The sequence below is a fragment of the Indicator indicator genome, chromosome 1 (assembly GCF_027791375.1).
Source record: "Indicator indicator isolate 239-I01 chromosome 1, UM_Iind_1.1, whole genome shotgun sequence".
NCBI lineage: Eukaryota > Metazoa > Chordata > Aves > Piciformes > Indicatoridae > Indicator > Indicator indicator.
The window spans coordinates 83,429,625-83,448,631 of record NC_072010.1 but is presented as its reverse complement, the minus strand read 5'-3'; positions in this window follow the sequence as shown (position 1 = coordinate 83,448,631).

Here is a 19,007-nt window from a genome sequence, read left to right as displayed (position 1 = left end):
ACAGGATCACAGAATGGTAGGGGTTGGAAAGGACCTCTGAGGATCATCCAGTCCAACCCCCCTGCCAAAGCAGGATCCGTAAAGTAGATCACAGAGGAACAAGTCCAGGCAGGCTGTGAGAGTCTCCAATCAGCAAAGTCATCTCAGTTGCAGGCATATTCTGTTGTCTACCAAAATGTCAAACTAATGAAAAAAACAAACTGTTTTTCTTTCCTGCTGCTGGTATTTCTGTCGAGATTGCAAAGGTTTCTTGAAAGTGCTGATGCAGGAGATCACAATCTGGTGCAGCTCTTGACAACTCTTTTCCCAAGTCAGGAAGTCTAACAAAGGCAGTGCCTGCTGCTGCCTGGAGCCACGTTGCTGCCACCACTTAGCAGGGCGACAGCTGAAATCTGTACAGCAACTTTTTTTATGCCACACCAAACAAGCCAGAGCAGTTCCAGCCTGGGAACAAGGGAATAAAATATTGATCTAGGTACAGAGAAATAGTCAGACAAGCCAGGCTGCCTCTCCCTTCAAACTGCCAATCTGCCATCTGCTCCCCTTCCATTTTCCCTCATGCCACTGATTCAAGGAGTGTCCAAACTCCAGCACATGTGTTGCAAACAGCAGTGCCCAATGGGCTGATGCTGTAAGGTCTGCCATCAGCAGCAGCCCTGGTTCCACCCTACTTAACCATTTAATTTGCTAACTGTCAAGAGGCCCTCTTTGTTCTTCTCAGCACCATATGCTATCTGATTAAAAGTCAGTCAAGTTTCTCTTAGCTCCTCTTTTTTGCAGGAAGATCATTGGCAGCTGACAGCCCTCAAGGGGAATTTTAGGTAAAGAAGAGCTCTAAAAGTGCTTCTGTTATTTCATAGAATGGTAGGGGTTGGAAGTGATTTCTGAAGATTGAATCCAACTCCCCTGCCAAGGCAGGATCACCTAGAGAACATCACACACGAACATATCCAGGTGGGTTTGGATGTTTCCACCTCCTTGGGCAGACTGTTTCAGTGGTCCACCACCCTTAGATTAAAGACATTCCTTCCCATGTTTAGATGGAACTTCCTATGTTTAAGTCTGTGCCCTTGTCCTGTCACTGGTCACCAATGAAAAAAAGACTGGTTCCATCCTCCTGACACCCACTCTTTAAGAATTGATCGTCATCGATGAGATCCCCTCTCAGTCTGCTTTTTACCTAAAGTAAAAAGAGCCAATTCTCTCAGTCTTTCTTCACAGGAAATGTTCTAGTACCCTCATCATCTTTGTAGCCCTATTCTGGATTTGAAAAGGCTCCAGAGAAGAATTCACAACCTCTCCAGGCAACCTGTTCCAGGGCTCCAGTACCCTCACAGCATCAAGTTTTTCCGCATGTTGAGGTGGAACTTCCTGTCTTCCAGTTTGTGTCCATTGCCCCTTGCCCTATCAAAGGACATCAATGAAAAGACTGTCCCCTTCTTCTTGACACCCATCCTTAAGGTATTTATAAACATTAATAAGATTTGTGTGATTCTGTGATCCTCTCAGACCTCTCTTCTCCAGGATAGACAGCCCCAGGTCTCTCAGCCTTTCCTCATCAGACAGATGTTCCAGTTCCTTCATCATCCTTGTAGCCGCTGTTGGACTCTTCCCAGTAGTTCCTCCTCCATCGCAAACTGGGTAGCCCAGAACTGGACACAATAACCCAGATGTGATCTCACTAGGGCAGAGTAGAAGGACAGAAGAACCTTCTTTGACCTGGCAGATCCCTTCTCAGTCTTCTCTCTTTTTTGTAGGCATTACAGTTCTGTTTCAGAAACACAGCCATGAAGTAGGGCATGGTTGTGCAACTCATTCTACAAACAGTGGACAGCAACCTATGTATGCCCCAAAGCACCTCAAGGGAGAGATTTCACTGTTAAGAGAGAAAGTACAAGGATGGGTATAAACCTGTGAAGCTTTCCTGATAAATCAGTTATTAGAAAGGACACTAAACTTGCTCATGGAAAAGCATTTAAGTGTTTTATTCATTTCCCTTCATAATTGAATGAAAGGAGTGACATGAAAGAATTTTTATTGGGCAAAAGTCCAAGGTTAATGAAGAAGAGTGGCAAAAAGGGAAGAAAAGAAGAACAGAAGGAATCCCTAATAGATCTCACCATCACAGTCTTGGAGACTTTACTCACAAATACTCAGGGTGGAAATCTGTTTTACAAATTCTGCATTGCTTGCTCCTCTCTCTCAGATGAATGCCCTGTGCACACACTAGTTCTTTGAGGGCCATTAATATATCTTCTCTTCTTCATGGTCCTCTGGATCAACTACTTTGATTTTTTTAAGGATAACCAGGAAGGAGTACATACAGGCCAGGGAAAGATAGGGTTTGTTTGTAGCATGAACAGAGTGATTTATTTGAAAGAACATTAGTCTTCAAAAGCTGAAGAAAAATCTTGTTCTTTTTTTCTAACACAGGTGTCTTACAGGCAGAAAGTTCCACCTCAGCATGAGGAAGAACTTCTTTGCTGTGAGGGTGCTGGAGCACTGGAACAGGCTGTCCAGAGAGGCTGTGGAATCTCCTTCTCTGGAGACTCCCCAAACCCGCCTGTGTTACCTGCTCTGGGTGATCCTGATTTGGCAAGGAGGTTGAACAAAATGATCTCCAGACTTCCAGCTGCTACCTTTCTGTGATTCTCTGATTTGGCTCAAGTAACCACAGTCCTATGTGGTAGAAAAGGAGTTTTTGACCTTCTGAATGTTAAGCCAGCCCAAGAGAGGAACTTCCCTTTTACTGCTACCATGGTCTTTGCATATCAGAGCTGAGTTAGATTAATGTGGCACTGCAGAGGAGCTTTGCATTCCCTTTCAGCCATGTGCCAGCCACATGTGGAAGGAAGATGGATTGCAATTCCAGAGCTGTCACTGTCATCACTCACCAGTGTCTCGCTCACTTCAGGGAGATGAAGGGTATTACCTTCTGATTCCTGCAATAACTTTATTGGCTCTGACTTAAAATTTATTCTTGCCCACTTGCTAGTTAATGTAAATTGAGAAGCTAAGGGGAGCAGAGTGACTAAAAGTGCTAGGAGACAGGATTAAGCAGCCTGTTTTCTCTATGAATGGATTGAATGAAATGAGTCCCTCAGCTATCCTGTTGGAGCAGAACATCCATGCAGCACACATAGAGCTACTCTTCCTTTCTCAAAATTGCTTCCTCCTGGCCAACCCCAATCAAACTCTCTAGCCTTTGATGAAATGAGGTGCTGTGGTTTGTGCTAAAAAATGCTCCAGTTTGACTGAAATGGGAGGAGGAGACTAGATAATCACAGAATGCAACATTAACCAGCCAGACAAAAATGAACAGTCAATTTAGTCCAAAGCTTACTGGTTCATTATTTCGTATCACCAAGCTCTTCAAAAGAAATTACAGTGTGGAAACCAGATCTTGTCTGGTTGCAGCGCGAGATAGTGAAGTGTTGATTTGTGCATTTTGCCTTGACAAATAAGGCAAATTGAATGCCCTAAGGGATCAATAGAGTTTGCTAGTTTATACATACTTTCAAAATTCATTCAGTATAGAATCATAACATCACATTATTGTTTTGGTTGGAAAAGGTGTTTAAGATCATTGAGTCCCAATGATCTTAACTTAAGAACCTGGCCATTAAACTATGTCCCAAAGTGCCATGTCCACACATTTCCTGAACACCTCCAGGGATGGTGACTCCACCACCTCCCTGGGCAGCCTGTTCCAATGCCTGACCACTCTTGCAGAAAATAAATTTTTCTTAATGTCCAATCTAAACCTCCCCTGGCACAATTTCAGGCCATTTCCTCTCATTCTGTCACCTGATACTAGGAAGAGGAGACCAACCCCCACCTCACCCCAACCTCATTTCAGGGAGTTGTAGATAGAAATGAGGCAGCTGACAAAGAAGACTGCAAACACCTCAGAACTTAGAGACTTAGGCTGTGCCTAAGTTAGAGAGTTATCTGAAACATGTTCCCACACACATAATACCCAAAGGTAACCCAAGAAGAAAGAATACCTCAAGTTTGGAGGCAAGAACTAAGGTTTGTCCCAGTCTCTCCTTACTATGTACAGCCTCTTTACACTTTCCTGGGAGTATAAAAGGGGCAGCAAACCCAGGAAAAAATGAGAAGTAGTTTGGTGTAAGGGAATTACTGAAGAGGCACCCCCAGAAATATGGAAGCAGCATGAGGCATTCACCTTATTACCACCTGATGGGCTACTGAAGCAGGGAAGCTGATCATAGAATGGTAGGAGTCAGAAGGAACTTCTGGAGATCATCCAGTCCAAACCCCCTGACAAAGCAGGATCACCTAGGGCAGTTCACGCAGGAATGCATCCAGGTGGTTTTGGAAAGGTTCCAGAGAAAGAGACTCCACAACCTCTCTGGGCAGCCTGTTCCAGTGCTCCAGCACTCTCACAGCAAAGAAGATTTCACTTGTCCTGAAGTGGAACTTCCTGTGTTCCAGTTTGTATCCATTGCCCCTTGTCCTATCACAGGACACCAATTAAAAGAGACTGACCTCTTCCTCTTGACACCCACCCTTCAGGTATTTGTAAGCCCTGACAAAACCCCTCTTAGCTTTCTCTTCTCCAGGTTAAACAACCCCAGGTCTCTCAGCCTGTCCTGATCAGACAGATGTCCAAGTCCCTTCATCATCCTCATGGCCTTCACTGGACTCTCTTCAGTAGTCCCCTATCCCTTTTGAACTGGGGAGCCCAGAACTGCAGTAAACTTGAACAGAACATGACCTAGCTAACACCCACTGCTCAACTCAAATGGAAAAATCTCATTTACTCCACTCTTTTCATCCTTCCCACTAGATTCCTGCATTAATGTTGTTTGGGAAAATCATATTCTTCACTAAGAAAGTAAAATATGAAGAGACAAAGAAGGAAGGGAGATGGCATGGAAAGACAGCTCTCCAGAACATGTCTGCTTCTGTAGAGTGACTCTAATGGACTGTAAGAGTCTCAATTTCTTCCTTCAGTAAGTGTAGAGACTTCACTTTTTTAAGGCAAAATGATACAGCTGGTTGTGCCTATAAATTAGTTTTTCCCCAGTCAATAGAAACTGAGCAGTAATCACCTTAATTAACATTTGCATAATTGTGATTAGTAACTTACAAAAGAATGGTTGTAGTAAGATTAGAAGAGATTATTTAGCAGTTATTGAATTATGCTTTATTTAATTTCAAGTCGCAGCGAGCAGCAAACAGGATGTGTCTCGTTGATTATCTAATTAAACGTATTAAGTAGCTGTAAGCTGGAGTAATTAGGAAAAGTTTGAGTACTTTCTAGGGCAAGGAAGATCTACAAGGAAGCTTAGTGTTTTCTAAAGAACCTAGCTACAATTTCAAGGTTGTCTAGCTCAAAACTCAACTCTAGGTTGTTTGTGACCCTTCACTGGTGCTTGGTCTCAAGAAGCGCTCCTCGAGCACTGGTGCCTGATTCAATTAGAAGTTTCATCTAAACATGAGGAGGAACTTCTTTAGTTTAAGGGTGACAGAGTCCTGGAGCAGGCTGCACAGAGAGGTGGTGGAGTCTCCATCTCTGGAGATATTCCAAACCCTCCTGGACATGACCTTCTCTAGGTGATCCTGTCTTGGCAGGGGAGTCAGACTCGATGATCTCCAGAGGTCCTTTTCAATCCCTACCATACTGTGATACTGTGATACTGTGACACACTTCTCTATTTACTGTTCAACTTCAGCAGCACCATTTCAAATGGGGCACAGCATAACTCTTTTTTTCATTGCCAAATTACCTCAATTGTTGGTTGTGATGAATCCAAGACTAACTTTGGACCAAGATTAAAGCTTCATGACTTTGTCTTGTGTGTCCTTTGTATTTTTATTGTGGATGCTCAGAAAGTAGCCAGCAAGCAGGATTCACAGAATCATTGAACCATAGAATCATAGGGCCATGGAATTGTTGAGGTTGGAAGAGACCTTTGAGATCAGCAAGTCCAGCTGCTTGCCTACAGCTCACAATCCCACCACTGCTACTAGGCCACTACCACTAAACCATGTCCCTCAGCATCACATCCATGTCCTTGAAATACTTCCAGTTACTCAGTTACTCAGCACCTTAATGTCTTTCCTATAGTGAGGGGTCAGAATCCAGAGGGAGAAACTAGTGGGAGGAGTGCTCTGATTTTCTTTGTTCTCAGCTATTTTGGACATATTTGAGAAAGATTCATCTTTCTTGTCTCAACCTGTTAAATTATTTTGGGTTTTATTAAGTTGAAAGTGACCACAGGTTTATGTTTTCAATTATTTTTTTAGATTCATTCTTTCTGAGGTTGCACATCTCTACACTTGAACTTCCTTTATGCTTTATCAACAAGCTGCAAACAAGACAACTTAAATGAGAAGTGAGTTATTAATCCTCTCAAATGCTAAGAGAAACAGGTAGTGAAAAGTCTGTATTTTAGAGAACTTTGAGAAGTACAGTAAATAGTTTAGAGGATTCACAAGGAAAGTGACTGAAATATGAACTAGAAACAGAGAATATTTCTAGTAGAGGACAGGGATGTATTGGAGAGAGTCCAATGAAGGCTGCAAGAATACTGAAGGTACTGGAACATCTGTCTGATGAGGAAAAGCTGAGAGACCTGGGGCTGTCTAGCCTCTAGAAGAGAAGACTGAGAGGAGATCTGATCAGTGCTTACAAATACTTTAAGGACGGGTGTCAAAAAGAAGGCGTCCTGTGACAGGACAAGGGGCAACAAACACAAACTGGAATGCAGGAGGTTCCACTTCAACATGAGTAAAAACTTCTTTGATGTGAGGGTGCTAGAACCCTAGGACAAGCTGCCCAGAGAGGTTGATGCATCTCGTGTTGATGTGGGAGATGTTTCCCATTTAGCTCTCTGAGGAGCTTCGGAGTCTGGGAGATTGATGGGCAAGAAAAGGCATTAGCTGGTGCAGCTCCTTCAGCTCTCTACATCCATGCCCACAGATCCATCTCATAAATCTATCTCAGTCTATTTACTGGGGCCATGGAGCTTGCTAGTGGTGGTGATTGCTCATTAGCTTATATTCATGACAATTATCCCTAAGGAAAGGGGGTGCTGGAGCCTCTGCTTTTAGCATGCAAATTAAGCCAAATTTGGAGTCACAACACAAAATCACCAGATTCTCATTACTGCAGTGGAGTTTTCAGAATACAGTTTTAATTGAACTAATTATCACAGACTTCCACAGGTATTTTGAGGCTTTAATGAAACACTTTATAGGAATTTTAATTGTGCTGCCACTGAAGCAATGACAAAAACACTTCAATAGCATTGAATTAGAGTACAGACAACACAGATTATTTTTTTTCTTGTCTAACTAAATAATGACAGAAATTTGCAGTTGGTTCAATTGGAAGCTTTAAACTCAGGTACCTGTGATTCGTTCTGTTTGGAATATTTAGACAAATTGAGCCTCAAATCAGATGGAAATTCACCAGTGATAGAGGATATTGCCCAGAATAACAAGGAGAAGACATGAAATGTGGAAGAACCATGTTTCATACTCATATCAAATGAGCTCTGCTGCTGAAAAGCCCCCTGACACAGCACCCATGCCAAAGGCAAAGAGACAGATTCTGCCCTGAACTCACTCATTGTGTGACTGACTAACTTGCTCCCCAGTTCAACAGAGACAGGAAACAACTGAGAGGGTGATGAAGGGCTTGCAACATGTCTGATGAGGAAATCCAGAGGGACCTGGGGCTGTTTAACCTGTAGAAGAGAAGGCTGAGAGGGGATCCTATCAGTGTTTACAAACACCTTAAGGGTGGCTGTCAAGAAGAATGAGACAATCTCTTTTCACTGATGTCTTGTGATAGCACAAGAGGCAGTGGATACAAAGTGGAGCAGAGGAGGTCCACCTCAACATGAGTAAAAACTTACTTGCTTTGAGGGTACTGGAGTACTGGACAGGCTGCCCAAAGAGATTGTGGAGTCTCCTTCTCTGGAGACTTCCCAAACCCACCTGGACACACTCCTGTGTGACCTGCCCCACGTGATCTTGCTTTGTCAGGGAGGTTAGACTCAATGATCTCCAGAGGTCCCTTCCAACCCCTACCTTTCTGTGATCCTATGATTCTCTGATTTGGCTGAAGTAACCACAATCCTGTGTGGTACAAAAGGAGCTTTTGAACTGAATGTTGAGCAATCCCAAGAAAGGAACTTCGCTTTCACCATTACCATGGTCCTTGCAGTTCAGAGCTGAGTTAGATTAACTGAGTGTGAATAACAAAAATGGTTAGAACTAGTTTCCTACAGTCGTTTACAACTGTGGAGAGGTGCATGTGGTCTGCTCCTTTTTTTTTGACTCACCCAGGTGTTTTCTTCAGCCTGCTCTGTGCGCTCTGAGTGTCATTGCTCAGTGTGCCAAAACACGGCTGCTACACAGTCCTTAAAGTCAGAATATGTGTAGGACAGGAGTTGTCGCTCTAGAGGAGAAGTTACAGAAAGAAGGTTGTAGTGAGGTGGGGCTGGGTCTCTTCTCCCTGTATCAGGTGACAGAATGAGAAGAAATGGTCCCAAATTGTGCCAGGGGAGGTTTAGGTTGAATATTAGGGAAAATTTCTTTGCTACAAGATTTGGCAGTGGCCATGGTGGTGTTAGGCTGATGTTTGGATTTGATGATCTTAGAGGTGTTTTCCAACCAAAACAACTCTATGATTCTATAAATGTGTAGTGGGTAATCTAGTGAAGGGATACAATGCCTAAAGGCAATACAGATGTAGGAACACAGAACAAGACAGATAAAAGCAGTCACCTGGCCCTTCTCACAGCCTCACCAGGATCAAATTTCTAACAGATTTTGGCGTCACCTGTCCTTTATAAACAGCTTTCATGCAGACAGAGTCCTCAGTCTTCCCAAGGCAGTCATTCAAGTGTCTCTATCCTTGGAATTAAAAGGCATTCCATTTTTTTTAATTTTTTTTTAATTAGTGGAAGATGTCCCTGCCCATAGCAGGGTTTTGGAACTAGATAATCTTTAAGGTCCCTTCCAACCCAAACCATTCTACAATTAACCTCCCTTGCTATAGTTTAAACTTATTATTTCTTGTCTTAGTCCCACTGGCAGTAGCTTTTTAGGTATTTGAAGACTTCTTGTGACATCTTCTCACTGGTGTAATCACTTCAATTGTGCCACTTCCTTAGTTTGATTTTTTTCCCCTGCTAGATAATGTTTTCTAGGCTTCTGATAACCCTTAGAGCTTTCATCTGGCTGCTTTTCAGCCACAGAAGACCTGACTCTTCTCAGTCTTATCTCTAACTGAATCCTTTGTAAAATATGTGAAGCTGGTCCAACCCACAGTGCCTCCATCAAATGTATGAATGGCATTGGACCAGCTAGACATTAGTTGTGTGGCTTATGCTAGCTGTCCTAACAGTTTAACATGATGATTGCCATCAAGGAAAAAGATACTCACAAGAAAGATGAAGAGATGAAAGCAGGACAGAAATTAGAGATCATTCTGGACATTTTTCTTTTTATGCATTGTGTCTTACAGCTGATATCAAAGTTCAGATTTGGTTCTTGACATTGTTTGAACTTCAAAAGGTGTGAACTTTTTTTTCAGTGTGAAAGGAAGCTTTCCAAAGTTTCATGCAGTCCAACTCAAAGAAAATCCTTCTTTTCTCATTCACCTTTCAATATTTCACTCTTTTTTATTTGACCTTGTGTTTAGTTCATAGTGAAACAGTAGAGCAGTGGGAGCTGTAAAATCATTACATGGTTACTTCTCTCTCTTCTTGAAATTAGATGTCACTGTCAACTCATTTCTGGTGCTCCCACCTCTAGAGGACCATCAGTTTCTGACAACTTTAATTTTCCACACTCTTAAAATTGAAGCATTTCTGTGCAAAGGAAACCTCTCTCTGAAGGAGGGCAGCACTGTCTTCCACAGAAAAGCAGACACACAGAGTAGCTCAAAGAGTGAACTACTCTCATTTTACTCAACCTGCCACTGGCAACAGCAAGTCAGAATTCAAGATGAGACTGTGTAAAATTTCTCTGAGTAGGAAGGAGGAAGAGCAGGAAGGAGTATTGCAATCCCAGACAAATCTGGATTAATGGACTGCTGTTGAACCAACAATCACAGAATCACAGAAACATTCAAGTTGGAAAAGTCCCTCAGGATCACTAAGTCTCACTGATAACCCTACTCTACAAGGTTCACCCCTAAACCAGATCCCCAAGCATGACATCCAAATGACCCTTAAACACATCCAGGATTGGTGACTCAACCACCCCCCTGGGCAACACATTCCGATGCCTGACCACTCTTTCTGTGAAAAAATTCTTCCTAATGTCCAGTCTAAACCTACCCAGTTGCTGCTTGAGGCTGTTCATTCTTGTTCTCTCACTAATTACCTGTTAGAAGAGACCAGCACCAGCATCTCCACAATGTCCTTTCAGGTAATTGTAGAGAACAATGAGGTCTCCCCTCAGCCTCCTCTTTTTCAAACTAAACAGCCCCAGCTCCTTCAGTCACTCTTCATCAGATTTATTCTCCAGACCCTTCCCCATCTTCGTTGGCCTCCTCTGCACTCACTCCAGCACCTCCACATCTCTCCTGTATTGAGGTGCCCAAAACTGGACACAATACTCAAGGTGTGACCTCACCAGAGCTGAGGACAAGGGGAAAATCACCTCTCTACTCCTGCTGGACACAGCATTTCTGATACAAGCCAGGCTGCCATTGGCTTTCTTGGCCACCTGGGCACACTGCTTGCTCATATTCAGTTGCTTGTTGATTAGAACCCGCACAGTAAATGGATACAAAGAAGTTGAGGGGACTGGAACATCTCTCTGATGAGGAAAGACTGAGAGAACTGGATCTTTTTAATCTGAAAAAGACAAGATTGTGGGGGGATCTCATCAATGCTGATCCATACTTAAAGGACAGGTGTCAGGAGGATGTGTCCAGTGTTTTTGCAGTTATGCCCAGTGACAGGACAAGGGGTAATGGGCACAAACGTGAACATAAGAAGTTCCATCTAAAGATGAAGAAGACCACCTTTAATTTAAGGGTGGTGGAACACTGGAACAGGCTGTGCAGAGAGGTGGTGGAGTCATCTTCCAAACCTACCTGCATGCCTTCCTGTGTGACCTTCTCTATGTGACTCCACCTGTGGCAAAGGGGATTATTAATTACCCTTTCAATAATAGTAAGCAATATGGCAAACAAGTATTAATAAAAATATTACTAACCCTTTATTAACATGAAAATTACCAAACTCCTTCAATAGGATCATTGCACGGTTGAAACATATATTTACAGTGGGAATATACTGTCTTGGGGCAAAATACAAACAATTCTATGCAAATTAGGAGACAATAACTTCGAAAGAGAATATCCCTGAGAGCAGATAGCGCTCGATTATAGCGGGGGGGAGACTCAGTAAGAACCTTTAATCCCAAAGGGCAATGAATTAATTACTCACAGCTAGTTTTATCCACAAGGGGGATGCTGCTGCTGCTGTTATGTTAGCTTTGGGGCACTCTCGTACAGCGCGGGCAGGAAGAGTTTCCCGCATGGTCCCAGGCTGGTCTGGCTGCAGCGGACAGCAGGCAGTTAACAACACTCTTCACCACAGGCACTTGTTTGGTTCCTGGGTAAACTGAGGCACGGCACAATTCTAGTGGGAAGCAGGCTAGGCAGATTTGGCTTCTAGGCTTGTGGCTTTTCTGGCTTGCTGCCTATGGCTTGTGGCTTCATCCCAGGCTCTGGACCAGGCACTCGAGGCAGGGCAAGGCAATTCGAGGCAGCTTCTACAAGATGGTTCCAAGTAGGATTGAAAGCAAGATGCATAGCAAGGTTTGAAGCAAGGAAAGGGTCACTACCAAGTCAGCCTATATGTATATCTGGCCAGTGATTGGTTGGTCCAATGGGGCACTGAAGCTAACCTGTAGCTACCCAACAAAAAGTTGTTCTGCCAGGCTATAACCATAAAAGGCAGAAACAAAGACCTTGTCTCTGGGGGAGCAATGGTCAGCTTACATGCTCTTATCCCAGGTAAACAACTAGTTTACCAGATGGGCAGGAGTCCTGTCCCCTTTCTTCTTTATCCTGCGTTGCCCTGTCTTTCTGCAGGAAGGAGGGGAGGGAAAGGGACCTTGTCTAGGCATCTTAAGGCCTGTCTGAGTTTGTACTGGGCCATGTCATGGCCCTACCATGACACCGCCTTGGGAGGGCAGTCAGACTGGATGATCTCCAGAGGTCCTTTCCAATTCCTATCATTCTGTGATTCTGTGATCATTAAATAATTTGTTCATGATCTCTCATGAAAGATAACATAATTCAAAACTGTCAATCTCCTTGGCCATCAGCTTCCAAACTGGATGGGCGGGAAAAGTCTCCAAATGTATTACTCTAGAGAGTGTCTAATTTCAAGGATTTATTTCTGTCATATACATGTAATCAGTGTCTTGGAGCTGCAACACATTGTGAGAATAACAGAATCATAGAATTTTATTTACAGCAAGGGTGGTAAGACACTGGAACAGATTTCCCAGCAAGACTGTGGATGCTGCCTCCCTGAAGGTGTTCAAGGCCAGCTTGGACAGGGCCTTGAGCAACCTGGTCCAGTGGGAGATGTCCCTGCCCATGGCAGGGGCATTGGAACTAGATGATGTTTAAGGTCCCTTCCAACCCAAACCATTCTATGAACCTATCCCATGTTCTTCACAAGTCTCTTTTCAAGGTGGTAATGCCTAAAGATTTTGTTCAAAAGCACATTTATTTTACCAGAAGGTCTCAAAGCTGGTAATTTTCTTAAATCTGTGTGAAAAAAGTGCTCCATACTGAAATAAGTGCTCCATACATACAGGTATCAGTAGATATTGAAAGGAAGATTAATGTCTTCACCATTTATTCACTGTCAAGAGATTCGACTGGTGGGAGAGATGCTGGAAATGAGATGTGATTACTTCCACATCTGAGAAGATGTAATCACTGCTGTCTTTTACACTTGGCATCAGTGTCATTTCAGTGGAAAGCTGATTAAGCCTGGGATGTTCCATCCAGTGACATGTTTTTCAGATGGCATGTGGTGGCACAGTGTAATACACTGTTATTTGCTACATCATTGCTCATGAAATATTGTTAAGCAGGGTGTGGATCATTCAGCCATTTACACCCCATAAAGTCACCTTGAATCCCATGTTTCCAGAACAGTGGAAAAGGCTTCTATTTCACGGCTGAAAAAGAAGACATTTGAATACTTTGGAAGTGCCTAGTACAGAATTTAGGTATTTCAACAAGGCTCTTTGACCTATCACTATTTTTCAGCATCTAGAAGAGATGCAAATATCACTGTGGTTGGTGTGAACAAGAGGTATGTCAAGAAGTTGTACCGGGGGCAGTTTAGATTGGATATTAGGGAAAATTTCTTTGCTACAGGAGTGGTCAGGCATTGGAACAGGCTGCCCAGGGAGGTGGTGGAGTCACCATCCCTGGACATGTTCAAGGAACCTATGGACATGGCACTTTGGGACATGGTTTTAAAGTCCGTGGTGGTGTTAGGTCAATGGTTGGACTCAATGATCTTAGAGGTGATTTCCAACCAAAACAATTCCATGATTCTATGATAACCTGTTCTGAAGAAGAACAGTTGTCATCACACATATGGTTTCATGTTAAATCCTGCTCAAACTTGCTCCCAAGGGCTTATGAATTATTTTTAAGATGACGGACACTCCAGGACATGAAAGAAATGTTCTCCAAATATATTGACTACTGATCTGTTTGATGTTTGAAATCAAGGTCATAGAATCATTGAATGGCTTAAATTAGAAGGGACCCTAGCGATTGCCTACTCCAACATCCTTGCCGTGGGCAGGGACACCTCTCAACTAGACTTGATTGCTCAAGGCTTCATCCAAATTGGCTTTGAACACTTCCAGGGAGCAGACATCCACAACCTCTCTGGGCAACATATTCAGAGTCTCACCACCCTTGTACTGGTGAACTTCTTCCTAAGATCCAGTCTAAACCTACTCTCCCTCAGCTTAAAACCATTCCCCCTTGTCCTATTACTATTGCTAGACACCCTTATGAAAAGTCCCTCTCCATCCTTTCTGAAGGTTCCCTTCAGATATTGTAAGGCAGTTATAAGGTCCCCCCAGAGTCTTCTCCAGGCTGAACAACCCCAGCTCCCTCAGCCTATCATCATAGCAGAAGTGCTCCAGCCCTTGCATAGTCTTTGTGCCCCTCCTCTGGACTTGCTCCATTTTGTGTCACAATTGCTGGTGTCAGTACCTTCCACCAAAATGATTTTTTTCAGCCAGGACTAGGAAAAATATCTCCTGTAATCCCTACTCCGACTGGCTGCTCAGGGAAAAACTCATTAAGAGTCCAAGCTCTCTGCTTAGACCCTGCCTATGCTGAGTGCTACGCAGAAAATAACAGACCTCAATGACATTTTCATGGAGGAAATTGAAAATTTGTCTCTGATCTTGTGCAGTTCAGCCATTGGTAACTCATGTGATTGTTTGTGGGTTTGGGTTTTGGGGTTTTTTTTGAAGCTGTATCACATCAAGATGAGTAAAAAGGAGATTTAAGTTGCCCTGAGCTATCTGGCAGTAGGTAATGCAAGTAAGAGTGACAATAGCAGTTCCTGATGATGGGCAGAAATGAACAGAAATTCAGAAACCAAGAGTTGAGGAGAATAACTGAGGAAGAAGGAACTGTAAGCAATTTGTAGATTCTGAATTGCAGCTTACAGAAAACAGTGGATATGGGGAGCATTTTCTGTTCAATTTATTTTTAATAATGTTTTTCTCCTTTTCTTTGTCTTTTTTTACCTTTATATATACATATGTAATTAAAATAATACATAATTAAAATAACATATTAATACACAATGAAAAACATATTTTTATATTTATTTAAATTGTTTCTATTTATATTATTTAAATTTATATTTATTTGCATTTATGTAATATATATGGTTTTAATTTTAAAAGGTGGCTTTGGATAGAAAAAAGATCCTAGAATCATAGAATGGTAGGGAGTGGAAGGGACCCCTGGAGATCCTAGAATCAAAGAATAGTTTTGGTTGGAAAAGACCTCTACGATCATCCATCCAACCCCCTGCCAAAGCAGGACTGCCTAAGGCAGGCCACTCAGGAACACATCCAGATGGGTCTTGAAAGTCTCCAGAGAAGGAGACTCCACAACCTCCCCAGACAGCCTGCTCCAGTGTTCCAGGCAACCTCAGTTTTTCCTCATGTTGAGGTGGAACTTCTTGTGTTCCTATTTGGTTACCACTCTCATCTTTCCAGTTGGAGCATAAAGCTTGGTGACCACTTAGGGTTTTTTTCTACATCTTGTTATAGTTCTCCTCAAATTTCCACACTCGCATAGTTATCTTCTCATCAACAATAACTTCCAGCAGGAAGACTTCCAGAAACTGCCAGGAAGGCAATATTTTCCCTGCTCAAGTAAATTTCACTCAGCACTTTTGTTGGCTGCTCTTTGCCTTGCCCATGCAGCCTGTTCCCCTGCAGGGCTCAGCGTGAGCAGCAGCCTGCAGATACAGAATCACTGCACTTAGTCTTCAGCAGGAGCTCTCAGTACTTGGTACTATTCCTAACACTTGACTGGGAAAATTGGCTGGGGAACCAGAGACCTGAGTCAAGAAGGCAATACAAGGCATGAGCAGCAACATTCTTGTTTGAACACCTGGAGACAAAGCACAGGAAAGGAAGAGAGGGAGTAGTTGAAAGACTTCTCTCACGGTGTTTCTGCCCCATCCTGACCTTCTCCTCTTGCCTTACACTTAAGTTCTGTATTGTCATTCTCTCTCCTCTGAAATTACAGTGACTTGTCATGTAGTGAGAGCAGTAGCATTCCTCTGGGAAAAGAGAAAAAATGAAGCTGCACAGCAGGTCCTGCCTGGCAGGAGTCATTTCCATCTGCAGCTGGATAGCATCACCAATTGCTGATAGCTCCTCTCATTTCTTTCAGGTTAGTATCCTGGTAGGCACTGGGCAAATTACTCAGTTCCTGAGTTTCCTTAACTATAAAGAATCCTAGAATCATAGAATTGTTTTGATTGGTAGAGACCTCTAAGATCATCAGTCCAAGGATTGGCCTAACACCACCATGACCACTAAACCACGTCCTAAGACAAAAGCCAGCTCTGCTCTCCCCTAAGGAGTGTGTTGTAAGGATTAATTAGCTCCTGTTTGGAAAGAAGAAGATGGCTGTGGGAGGACGAAGCACAATACACTGATGTCACTGAATTGGTGTTTAAGCTGATAGCTCTTTGCTAACAGAGGAAATAGAAGAGACAGGTCACCACTTCACCACTTTGAATCCAAAGCTACTTCATTCACAGATTCATAGATTCACAGATTGCATTGGGTTGGAAGGCACCCTCAAAGGTTGTCTTCTCTAACATCCCTACAGTGATCAGGGATACCTCCCATCAGATCAGGCTGTCCAGGGTCACACCAAGTCTGATCTTGAATGTCTTCAGGAGTGGGGCCTCAGCCACATCCATGGGCAACCTGTTCCGCTATTTCACCATTCTTATTGTGAGGAACTTCCTCCTGATGTCCAGCCTAAATTTACCCTGCTCCAGATTCAAATCTTTATTATTTTTGTTCATCATTACTCCTTTAGCTGTTGGATGAGCTCTCAGTTATTTTCCATTGTTCTTCAGAGTTTCCCAAAGGCTGTATTGGCTGGTGCAATCTGTTATTGCTTAAAGTCACTCCAGGTTACACCAAAGGAATTCCCTTCCTGGAAGTCTCTCAGTCGTAGGCCGGCTGCAGGAAAGACCAGACTTACTGTGATCCAGCCTTTCTCTGGACTCAATCTCAGCACAATCAATCACAGAATCTTAGAATGGTTTGGGCTGGAAGGGGCCTTAAAGATCATCTAGTTCCAACCCCCTTGACACAGGCAGGGAAACTTTTCAGCAGACCAGATTGCTCAAGGGCTTGTCCAACCTGGCCCTGAACACTTCCACGGAGTGGATACCCACATCCTCCAAGGGCAGCATCTTCCAGTGTCACACCACCCTCAAAGAATTTGTTCCTAATGTCCAATCTAAATTTACCATCTTTCAGTTTGAATCCATAACACTTTGTCCTATCACTACATTCCCTGACAGAGTCCCTCCCCACCTTTCTTGTAGGCCCCCTTTAGTTACTGGAAGGCTACTATAAGGTCTTCCCAAGAGCTTTCTCTTCTCCAGGCTGAACAACTTCAATTCTCTCAGCCTGTCTTCAATTGGAGAGGTGCTCCAGCTCTCTGATTGTTTTTGTGGCCTCCTCCGGACCCGCTCCAGCAGGTCCATGTCTTTCTTATGCTGGAGATTCCAGTGCTGAACACATTAATGCAGCTGGGGTCTTACCAGAGCAGAGTAGAAGAGGAGAATCACCTCCCTCAGTCTGCTGGCCACCCTCCTTTTAATGCAGCCCAGGATGCAATTTGCCTTCTGGGCTGCAAGTGCGCATTGTTTCCTTACACTCAGTTTTTCATCCACCAACACCTCCAAGTCCTTCTCCACAGGGCTGTTCTAAATCCACTCATTGTCCAGCCTGGATCTGTGCTTGGCATGGCCCTGACCCAGGTGCAGGACCTTAAATTTGCTCTTGCTGAACTTCATGAATTTTGCACAGGCCCACCTCTCAAGCCTGTCAAAGTCCTCTGAATGGTATCCCATCTTCCTGGATGGCATTCCTTCCCTCTGGATAGCATTCCTTCCTTCTGGATGGCATCCCATCCCTCTGGATGACATCCCTTCCCTCTAGCATGTCAATTACACCACACAGCTTGCTGAGAGGGCACTCAATCCACTCTATGCCACTGACACATGTTGAACAGTGCCAGTCCCCCAACAAATGAGTGGTATGTTTTCTTTGAGCTCCGAGACACTTGAAATTCACCCAGATCTCTTCATTCCCTGTTGTGCTGTGTCTCACAGTAGGGTCTTTTTAACTCCTGTCTCTAAATGAGGCAGAACTTGCCAGCCACAGGCAGTTCATTTAAATAGAAATGTGAAAAAGCTGTGCTGTAGGAAATGGTTTTTGCTCAGCTATTTGATTATGAAATCAAATCATTTCTCTGCTGTTTTCAAATTGGTGGCTAAAGGACAGTAATGGTGAAAAAAGGGAACTGCAGGGCTGGGTTTACATGAATTAAAGAGACTCATTCCTCTGCATGCTTTAATCTGTGCTGAGAGCAGTGTGGTTTCAATTATGACCTGAGCCTATGGGATTATTTTTTTTAATCTCTAAAGCAATAGAGAGAAAAGCCTTTAACCCTTAGGAAATTGTTAAATGTAGGGATTATACCTCAATGTCATCAATTATTTCTTGCACTCCCAAATGGTAGCAAAGAGTTGAATTAATGGGGAAGATCTCTGCTTCAGGCAACAGGAAACACCAGCTACAAGTTAAATGCATAAAGAAATGGCTAGCTGGGTTTCCCTGAAACAGAGATACAATGGCAGAAGTACAGGAACCCAGCACTGATTTCTGATCTCATAGAATCACAGAATGGTAGCAGGTGGAAGGGACCACTAGAGATCATCAAATCCCTGCCTAAGTAGGGTCACCTAGGGCAGGTCACACAGCAACACATTCAGGAGGGTTTGAAAAGTCTCCTGAGAAGAAAACTCCACAACTTCTCTGGGCACCCTGACCCAGGGCTCTAGCACCCTCACAGCAAAGAAATTCCTCCTCATGTTGAGGTAGAACTTCCTGTGTTCCAGTTTGTGTCCATTGCCCCTTGTCCTATTACAGAGCATCAATGAAAAGAGACTGGCCCCTTCTTCTTGACACCCACCCTTAAGGTATTTGTAAACATTGATTGGATTCCCTCTTAGTCTTCCCTTTTCCAGGATATACAGCCCCAGGTGCCTTTCCTCATCAGACAGATGTTCCAGTCCCTTCATCATCCTCATATCTTCTGTGGGACACTCTCCAGTAGTTCTCTGTCCCTCCTGAACTGGGGAGCCCAGAACTGGACACAGTACTCCATGTGGTATCAT